The following is an 8,905-nucleotide window of genomic DNA, read 5'->3' on the forward strand; positions in this document are numbered from 1 at the left end:
TCACAGCAAGATCCTTTTTGACCCACCTCCTAGAGAAATGGAAATAAAAACAAAAATAAACAAATAGAACCTAATGAAACTTAAAAGTTTTTGCACAGCAAAGGAAACCATCAACAAGATGAAAAGACAACCCTCAGAATGGGAGAAAATTTTTGCAAATGAATCAATGGACAAAGGATTAATCTCCAAAATATACAAGCAGCTCATGCAGCACAATATCAAAAAAAAACCCAACCCAATCCAAAGATGCGCAGAAGACCTAAGTAGACATTTCTCCAAAGAAGATATACAGATTGCCAACAAACACATGAAAGGATGCTCAACATCACTAATCATTAGAGAATTGCAAATCAAAATGACAGTGGGGTATCACCTCACACTGGTCAGAATGGCCATCACCAAAAAATCTACAAGCAATAAATGCTGGAGAGGGTGTGGAGAAAAGGAAACCCTCTTACACTGTTGGTGAGAATGTAAATTAATACAGCCACTATGGAGAACAGTATGGAGGTTCCTTAAAAAACTAAAAATAGAACTACCATATGACCCAGCAATCCCACTACTGGGCATATACCCTAAGAAAACCATAATTCAAAAAGAGACATGTACCACAATGTTCATTGCAGCGCTATTTACAATAGCCAGGACATGGAAGCAACCTAAGTGTCCATCGACAGATAAATGGATAAAGAAGATGTGGCACATATATACAATGGAATATTACTCAGCCATAAAAAGAAACGAAATTGAGTTATTTGTAGTGAGGTGGATGGACCTAGAGTCTGTCATACAGAGTGAAGTAAGTCAGAAAGAGAAAAACAAATACCGTATGCTAACACATATATATGGAATCTAAAAACAAAATGGTTCTGATGAACCTAGGGTCAGGACCAGAATCAAGACACAGATGTAGAGAATGGATTTGAGGAGATGGGGGCTGGGGGGGGGGGGAAGGGTAAGCTGGGATGAAGTGAGAGAGTAGCATTGACATATATACACTACCAAATGTAAGATAGATAGCTAGTGGGAAGCAACTGTATAGCACGGGAAGATCAGCTCAGTGCTTTGTGACCACCTAGAGGGATGGGATAGGGAGGGTGGGAGGAGACGCAAGAGGGAGGGGATATGGGGATGTATGTATACATATAGCTGCTTCACTTTGTTATAGAGCAGAAACTAACACAATATTGTAAAGCAATTATACTCCAATAAAGATGTGAATTTAAAAAAAAGAAAAATAAAAAAATAAAAAAGCATTCCCCAACAACAAAAAAGAGTAGCAAATATTCTTTCATTTTCACAAGTTTTATAATTTATTTCCAGAATGTTTATTGGAAAACATTCTAAATGTTTATTTAGAAAATTATTTTATGTTTCTTTAAAAAAAGAGAATGTAACTTATATTTTATGACTTTAAACCATAGTGATTAAATAGTTTCACCAGGATAGTAGGTGAACCAAGGAGTCACCATTTTACATTCCTTTTCTGAACCTCCTCTAATTACCAAAAAATGTCCTCTTGAGATAGAGGTTAAAATTAGGATGCTAAATTAGGTAAGTCTCTTCCTTACCTATTCTGTAGGGTAGGTTGCCTGTTGAAAGCAGAAAATAATGCATTGCTGTGCATATGTAATTGTACAGATAATTGCCTCTATCATTTAAAAATATCACTTGCAAAAATGGCATCTATGATTAATTATGTACATTTATCATTGAGTCGACTGGGGTACATTATAAAATCCTTTCCCTGAGCTCATGCATCTTTCCTCTCTTCTTATTTCTTTCAATGTAAGTTGTTTAGTAATTCAAAATTTTTATTACTCCTTAAGCCATAATTCATCTACACAGGAACCAGCAACTAATTTGCCCTCTGGCTGTAGAGGGGTTGCTTTTTGACTTGTCGTATCAAGGAACAAGGGTGATGACGTTTAAACTCTCCCCTCATATAATAATGCTTCAGAAACTGAAATCCTGGGATAGGGATCGTTTATTGATATGTAAGTATCTCCATTACCATTTCCTTAACCGCAAACTGAACGTCGTTGGGCTTCAATGTCAAATGGTACCAAGGAAAGAAAAAAATTAATAAAAAACATAAAAGTGTATAGTAATTCTGAAATCCTGACATGTACAACTTACCTAATGTGAATATAATGTAATTAATGATAGTAGCAACTAACCAAGAACAGACTTTGTCCTTAACATAAGTCCTCCTTCTGGTCTCCCAGCTTCTCTGCTCTGCCCTGGATTCTCAGAATATCCAGATTGAGCCTCTGAAACATCAGTCTGACCCTCAGCTCTAAACGCTTTACTCTTCCCATCTCACTCAAAGTAAGAGTCACAGTGGAAGTAAAAGTCGCAATCTTTACAAAGGCCTGTGATGCCTGGAAGATCTGGCCCCTATTACCTCCTAGGACTTTATCTCCTTCTGCTGGTCCCTTCATTCAACTCTCCCCAGCCAGGGTGGCATCCCCCAATACTCTGGACACTTTCCCCACTCAGACCCCTGTGCTTGCTATTCCTTCTGCCTGGATTGCTTTTCCCTGTATTCATGTGGCTGCTCCCTTACCTCCCTAACGTGGCATGTATCACTCTTCAGTGTACAATATGTTTTATCTGTTAGTCTTATTTGTTAATTTCTCTCTCCACTAGGAAGGAAACACCATAGGGCAGGGATTTTAATCTGTTTGGTTCACTGATGAATTCTCAGCTCTTAGAAAAGTACTGGACACAGAGTAGGTGCTCAATAAGTGTTTGTTGATTGAACAAATAATTGTGTACTGTATTTTAATTTGTTAGATCTGGTGGCTCTCTCCCCAGCATAGGCAAGATGGTTGCTGGCAGCCCCAAACCTATATCCACATAACTCAAAATCCCCAGAGAAGAGAGGCCCTCTCAATCCTGGCTTCCTTCACAAATCTCAGTGAGGCCCTGACCAGCCTGATTGACCCTGTGGTGATAAGGGTGCGGTGGTATGGTAGTGTGCTATGTCATGGCAATGGATAGCGTCACCGGATGAGAGAAGGAGAGATTCTCTGAAGAAAGGATTTTAGGCAGGCAGGCAACATTATTACGCTTTAGGACCCAACACTTTTATGGTAAATTGCTTTCTTGTCTGTCACTTGATAGACTGTAATACTCTGTGAGGGCAGGACCAGCTCTGTCTTACTTACTACTATATCCTCAAGGCATAGCACATATTAGATGCTCAATAAATTTATGAATGAATGAAAAAATAAATGAATGGCAAGCTACTCGCAGCGGAGGGTGGGGGGTGGGTGGAGAGGGTGTGCAAATGTTTGGAGGCCTCACAACAAAGGAGGACATTAGATGAGTTAAATGTTTCAGGTATTATGCTGAGACTCTTGGGTGGAGATGTTTACAATTTGGATTTACCTGTCAAGCTGACCAGGCACCCTTTCCTGGGACTACTACTTCAGGAATTAGAACTGCATTTGCCTCAGTTCCTTTCATTTTCTTTGCTCCATAGTTGACTGGCTCCCTTTGAGGTTGCCACCTTCCTTCTTTAGAAACAGAGAGACCCTCCTTTAGGTCTGGCTCTAGGTTGCAAGTACTTCCTTAAGGCTGTTTTTGTACATCTCTGCTGGGATTCGTTGTGCAGAACCTCTCTGGTTAAACTTTCTGAGGGAGAAAGTTTTGTATAGCCCTGAGATCTGGTTCCTCACAGAAAACACAAGGGAAAACACAGTGTAAAGTACTAGTACACTATTTTCCCTCCCTCACTGAATATATATTAATAGAGTGTCTACTGTGTGCTGTGTACAGTGCTAAGCTCTGGAGAGGTGATGGGGAGGAACTGAACTAGAAGGGGAAACGGAGGAAATGCCACACACGTATACAGTTTCAATCAGGGGACCAGTGTTGATAGTATGAAGGGAACTCGGTGCCATGTGGTTAGAGGAGTCCTACTCTATTCTATGGAGTCAGAAGAGACTTCCCCTAGAAAATGGCATCTGAGCTGAGACTTGAAGGATGAATGAGTCAAACAGGTGGGACTGTAAATGTTTCAGGCAGAGGGGGCACCTGGAGACAGGGAGATGCATGGCTTCTTTGAGGACGTGAGAGGAAGTCATTATGGCTGGAGTTAGTGAGTGTGAGGAGGGTCCTGTAAGGTGAGGTCAGAGAGGAAGGCAAGGATCAGCTCATGCAGGGGTTGGTAGCCATGTTAAGAATTTTATCTTTATTTTGACAGGTATGGGAAGACATTAACTGGTAGAGCATGACGGTTCCCTCTGGAACAGATCACTCCAGCTGCAGAATGCAGTAAATATCGGATGGAGGTAAGAGTGGGTGGCTGAGATTGGTTCGGAGGCAACTTGATATAGAAATGAGAAATCGAGAAATGAAGTGTGACATCCCTTGACGGAATACTGAGTCCACTGCTTTATCAAGTCTGTTAGCGAGAAGTTCTCATTTTGGGAACTGATGGGGGTCTTTATCCCGATCCACAAAGAAAATATAATTAGAGCTATGAATATGAATGTGATTGTTAAAGATCATGTCAGTAAAGAAAGAAAAGAGGGCTAAAGAAAAACACCTATATTTAAGGGCTGGGCATCCATACCACAAATATGTATTGTGTTCACCATGTGCCTGGCACCGGGCTGTGAGTCATAGTCAAGCAGGCAGAAGAAATTAGTTGGAGACAAAAGACGAGAACTCTGAAAATGTGGAGTAACAAACATCAACGAGTAAGAAAGTCTCGAGAAGAAAGTGTGGCCAGTGGTTCAGCTGCTGCAGAGGAAGAAAGTGAGATGAATGCTGACAGCTTTGAGTCTGGATTAGACTCCACCCTACGTGGCACAGATTAGAAACTCAGGTTAATAAACAGACTTAGGTGGATTGCGTATGAGGAACTTGACCAAACTTTCTCCCATTTTAGAACTTTAAATTATAGGCAGAGAAGACTTGATATATGACATTTCACTTTATATCTCACTTCCTTGAAACCCATCTATTCCACCTATGGAAAGAGGGCTGTACATCCCCAGTCCTGCCATGGCTGTCAGACAAGAGCAGAGATGTTGTAATTTGAGGCTGACAGCAAGATGACCCTTACAGGGTCACTACAGTTTCTGTCTTGTGCCAGATCCTCCTGCTGAAAGATGGAGGTGCCATGACGTTAAATCAATGTAGTGAGTGATGTGGAGATTTGAGATGAAGCTAAACATAGCTTCCTTTGATTTTACCTTTTCATTTTTTTCTGGCTGGACGCCACTTTAGAAGAAGAATCGCCTCTGGATAAATCATCTCTTCAGGCTTGCTATTCTAAGCAAATGACATTATGCTAAGAGGATCAGAAGGGCCTGAATGTTAATTGTGTTCATTTAGGGTTCCATGTAAAGTTTTTATTGAAGAAAAAAGACTCCCTATGAAATTTATGAAGTAGCAGAAACAAACACTCCTATTAGAAATATTCAGAAAACCATGTCACCAATTACAGATTTATTTACTTATTTATTTTAAAGTTTCAGTTTTTTTTTTAAATAAATAAATTTATTTATTTTTGGTTGCTTTGGGTCTTCATTGCTGCGTGTGGGCTTTCTCTAGTTGTGGCGAGCAGGGGCTACTCTTAGTTGTGGTGCATGGGTTTCTCATTGCCGTGGCTTCTCTTGTTGTGGAGCATGGGCTCTAGGCGCACAGGCTTCAGTAGTTGTGGCGTGCGGCCTCAGTAGTTGTGGCTCGCGGGCTCTAGAGCACAGGCTCAGTAGTTGTGGTGCATGGGCTTAGTTGCTCCGTGGCATGTGGGATCTCCCCAGACCAGGGCTCGAACCCGTGTCCCCTGAATTGGCAGGCGAATTCTTAACCCCTGTGCCACCAGGGAAGTTCCCCAATTACAGATTTAGCACCAAGTAACTCAGTAATGGAAATCAAAGTTATGAAAGAATAACATTAATTTGAGGTGAATAATATCCAAAATTTTATTTCCGATAATTTAAGAAATGGATGAATCTGTTGTGTATTGCTATATAACAAACCACCCCAAAATTTAGTTGTTCAAAACAAGGACCATTTATTGAGGACAGGATTCTTTGGGTGGGCAGTTTAGGCTGGGCTCAGCTGTGAAGCTCTTCTAGTCTCAGCTGGAAATTTCTCATGTATCTGCTGGTCGCTGCCAGTCAGCTGGTTAACTCTGCATCTGGGGATTGCCTGGGACAGTGGGGGTGAATGAGCTACGTGTCTCTCATCAACCAGAAGGCTAGCTTCGACTTGTCCATATGGCCATTGGGCAGGGTTCCTAGAGAAAGAGTGGAAACTTGAATGCCTCTTGAGGTGTGGCTCAGAATTGGCTCAACAGCCTTTCAGCCAAAGGATGTCCAAGGTCAGCTCAGATTCAAGGGGTGAAAAAATAGACTGTCTATTGATGCAAGGGGCTAACTGCAAAGTTAAACCATACGGGAGAAAAAATTTTGGCCATTCTGCTATCTATCACAGATTCTGAATCATTTTTATCCTATTTGAGTCACATATTGGTAGATAAAATGTATAGTGTTTGAACAATACTTTTGGAAGGGGAAATGTCTTTATTTTTAGCTTTGTTGGCAGTTTCAAACTAGGACCTCCCTCATAGCAACCAGTTAGGATGAGATTTTATTAACAGAATATTTTTTACTTCATTCTTGTTTCTGTAACTATAAAGAAAATCCTCATGTTTTCAGTGGCTGTTAGTCTAGGTGTGTGATATAACCAATCACAGACAAAGCAGGACTTCTTAGTGGCAAGGAACACTACCTAGCTGCTGGCCTGGAAATCCTTTATAAAGAGTTCAGAATTGCCATTGGGAAAAGGGCATTTACTTGACAAATGGTGCTATTTCCATTTTTGTCTGCCCAATTTTAAATTTCCTCTTATTAAAATGGCAAATTCAGGCCCTGGAATAAATTGAACCAATGAAATACGTAACTGGAAGATACACACTTCACCACTTCACTCTGTAACATGTAGACATCTTATGGATGCAAGGACATTTCATGGAAAGGGAGTTTTTAAATTACTTTGTATGCATATAGAGAAAACAAAACTTTTTGATGTCTTGGCTCAAACTGAATAGGATCTCACTTAATAGCCCATGTAATACATTAAGATGATTTATTATTATGCTAATATTATATTGTAATATTTATTAAGCATTGGAAGTGTACAGAATACTAGCTAGTCCACATAAAAGATCCTGATGAATTTCAAGGAAAAGGGCTAAGAAAAGCACTCTCCTAATGCATAGGAACGGAGGGTAATTCAGAATCTAGATGAACCAATAAACCCTATTTAATTTAGTATACATCATATGCCCCCAAAAAGGTAGACTAATGGAAAATGAGAGTGAGAATCTCTGATTAAAAGGTAATCATTTTAACGGCACATTTTCCTTCCAGACTTGAGTTTAGAAAGAGTCATTTCAGTAACATGTTTCTCATTTTAAGTTTTGGAGCGCTCGGCTGCTGCACTCTCAAAGAGAGCGCTCTGAGGATGGCCCCAAACTCATGAACCAAGAGGGGAAGGCATCTCACCATTACCACTTCACCCAGGAAGACCTGCACTTAGCTCTATATGGGGTCATCCCCAGCCGTCAGAACTCCGCCCACCTGCACCAGGCAATTTCGGGCCTCCTGGTCCCCATAGACAGCTCTGGGTCTGATTCTCTGCCTCAGACTCTGGATAACAACTCCCTTCAGCTACCAGAAGGTCTCTGCCTCGGACGGACGAAATTCAGTGAAGTGGCACATTTTGGTGTGTTCTTCAGTAGCCCTGTCACAAACAAAGGAGTCAGGTTCGGGCCCTTTCAGGGTAAAGTGGTCAACACCAGCTAAGTCAGGACGTACGGGGATAATTCCCTGTTGTGGGACCTCTTTGAAGATGGTCATTTGAGCCACTTTATTGATGGAAAAGGAGGTGCAGGGAACTGGATGTCCTATGTCAACTGTGTTTGTTTCCCCACGGAGCAGAACTTAGTTGCCGTACAATGTCAAGGGCAGATCTTTTATGAAAGCTGCAGGGAGATCTCCCAGAACCCAGAGCTCCTTGCGTGGTATGGAGATTGCTATGAGAAGTTTTTGGACATTCCCGTGAGCCTGCAGGTCATAAAGCAGTGGAATCAAGCATCTGGGCCCTCGGAAGAGTCTGCAGAAGGGTACACGTGTGAAAGATGTGGAAAAGTATTTACCTACAAACATTACAGAGACAAGCATCTCAAGTACACCCCATGTGTGGACAAGGGTGACAGGAAATTTCCCTGTTCTTTATGCAACGATCCTTTGAGAAGTGAGAACGGCTCCGGATCCGGATCCGTCACATTCGTGAGAAACATCGGCCTCACAAGTGTTCTGTGTATGGGAAATGTTTCTCTCAATCTTCCAACCTAAACAAACACATGAGAGTCCACTCTGGAGACAGACTCTACCACTGTGTGTATTGTACCAAGACGTTCACTGCCTCTAGTATACTCCGCACACATATCAGGAAGCACTCTGGGGAGAAGCCCTTCAAATGCAAGTACCGTGCCAAATCTTTTGCGTCCCATGCTGCCCATGACAGCCATATCCGACGCTCACACAAGTAGCGTGGCACCGTTCCTGTTACATCTGTGGAAAAACCTTCCCAGATCAAGAAGCCTTCTACTCCCACATGAAGTTTCATGAAGACTGCTAGCCCTCAGAGAGTTTGAGGACAGTGCCTCTGTATTTCTGTCTTAATGTTTCTTGTTTATGGGTGTATCTTACAAACAAATGATAGCTAGATTGAGATGAGAAACAGAATAATGGAACTGACCAATTAGCAGAATTTACCAGATTTCTTGATTGTGGTTTTAACGGCTTTCACAGAAACATCTTTCACAATTTCTAACAAGAATGGAGTATTGCTGAATTCACCTAGAAATAATGAAAGC

At 41.4% G+C, this 8,905-nt stretch overlaps 1 pseudogene; it reads left to right on the forward strand.

The window, feature by feature from the left end:
- The window catches only part of LOC113617648 (PR domain zinc finger protein 14 pseudogene), a 51,201-nt pseudogene extending 42,534 nt beyond the window's left edge, over positions 1-8,667 (forward strand).
- Positions 8,668-8,905: the final 238 nt, after the last annotated feature.

This window comes from Aethalodelphis obliquidens, unplaced genomic scaffold (assembly GCF_003676395.1).
Source record: "Aethalodelphis obliquidens isolate GAN/ISIS:26980383/991018 unplaced genomic scaffold, ASM367639v1 scaffold4, whole genome shotgun sequence".
Taxonomy (NCBI): Eukaryota; Metazoa; Chordata; class Mammalia; order Artiodactyla; family Delphinidae; genus Aethalodelphis; species Aethalodelphis obliquidens.